Source organism: Lepidochelys kempii, chromosome 1 (assembly GCF_965140285.1).
Source record: "Lepidochelys kempii isolate rLepKem1 chromosome 1, rLepKem1.hap1, whole genome shotgun sequence".
In the NCBI taxonomy this organism is placed as follows: Eukaryota; Metazoa; Chordata; order Testudines; family Cheloniidae; genus Lepidochelys; species Lepidochelys kempii.
The window spans coordinates 146,458,901-146,460,583 of record NC_136380.1 but is presented as its reverse complement, the minus strand read 5'-3'; positions in this window follow the sequence as shown (position 1 = coordinate 146,460,583).

Below are 1,683 nucleotides of genomic sequence, written 5' to 3'. Positions count from 1 at the left end.
CTTAAGACCCTGAGGGGAAAAGGACACTGCCAAACTTACTTGGGGGTGGGTCTTTGGCTCGTGGTTGGTGTTATGAATCCTGTTGGTGGTGTTTCCCCAACATAATGCTCCATTGTTTCCCTCCTTTATTAAAAGGCTTTTCTTACACTCAGACTCTGTGCTTATGAGAGGGGAAGTATTGCCTCTTAGAGGCACCCGGGGGGTGGTGGGGGTGGTATGTAATTGTCCCAGGTCACTGGGTGGGGACTTGAGCCAGTTTTGCATTGTGTTATTGAAACAGAACCCCTAGATTCTGAACCTGGATCTTGTTGCTGCCAACTCTGATGGGCAGAAGGGTTACAGTATATATTGAAAAAAAAAAAGCTTATGGGGTTACTCCTGGGGGAATTCTGTGCCACTGCACATGCACAGAATTTATGTCCCCCAGATATTTTTACTTCCCTGCAGAAAAATGACTTTTGACAGGGAAGCAAAGGGAAGCCACAGGAGTGGTTATTTGAACCTCCCCAGCAGTATGTTTTGGTACCCAGGGAAGCTGGTAGAGAGGTAAATCCCTGTGGGGCAGGGGGAAGGACTGGGGAAGACCTGACTGGTAGCTCCAGCCTGCGCTGGGATCAGTTGCTAGTCCCAGGTAGGCTGGGGAGGACGGGGCTTCCTCTTCCTCTGCACAGCATCCAGGGCCATGTCAGACCCACCCCCAGCTTCCTCCCCTGCTGTAGGAAGCTCTAAACTCTCCTCACCCCCCATGCTTCCTGCACCCATCATTCTTCAGCTTTGGGGGAGGGATCGCTGTACAGGGAGCTGCTCTCCCCCATCCACCCATCCCCTGTGCATCCAAACCCCATCACTGCCCCCCCGCACCCAGAACCCCACGTGATGAGCCCCACTCCCCCTGCATCTGGACCACCTCGACCCCCACCATACCGAGCCCCAACCAGCTGCTCCTGCATCCCGAACCCACTGAGCACCACTTCCCCAGCATCTGGATGCCTCCCCCCCTCCACTGAGCCCCAACCACCTTCATTTCAACCCCCTGCACCCAGAACCCCACAACAAACCCCTGTGCAGCAAGATCCCCCCACACCTGGATCCCCCATTGAGCTACCCACACCCAGATTTCCCCTCCCCCAATTCCGTCTCAACCCTCACCTGGATCTACCCCCCACACTTGGATCCTACCTTGCTGAGCCTGCCTACCCGCACTTGGCATGGAGGGGCAGGGCTCTGGGTTGCTTCTGGGGTAGGCCTGGTCCTTGCGCTGTGTTAGGGTTGGGTGCAGCCTCACTGCTGAGGGAGATGTGGGGGGGAAGCTGCAGCCAGTAGCTCCCCAAAGCAACACTAGAGCTGCCACATGTATTTGACAAACAAAATTTACAGAATTTCACAGAATTTAAAAACATTGCGAGCAGGAAAAAAAAATAATTAATTTTTTGGCACAGAATGCCCTCAGGAGTACGGGGTATAACTTTGGAAACAAAGCCGCCTAAGGTGAATGTTTCAGAGTAACAGCCGTGTTAGTCTGTATTCGCAAAAAGAAAAGGAGTACTTGTGGCACCTTAGAGACTAACCAATTTATTAGAGCATAAGCTTTCGTGAGCTACAGCTCACTTCATCAGATGCATATCGTGGAAACTGCAGCAGACTTTATATATACACAGAGAATATGAAACAATACCTCCTCCC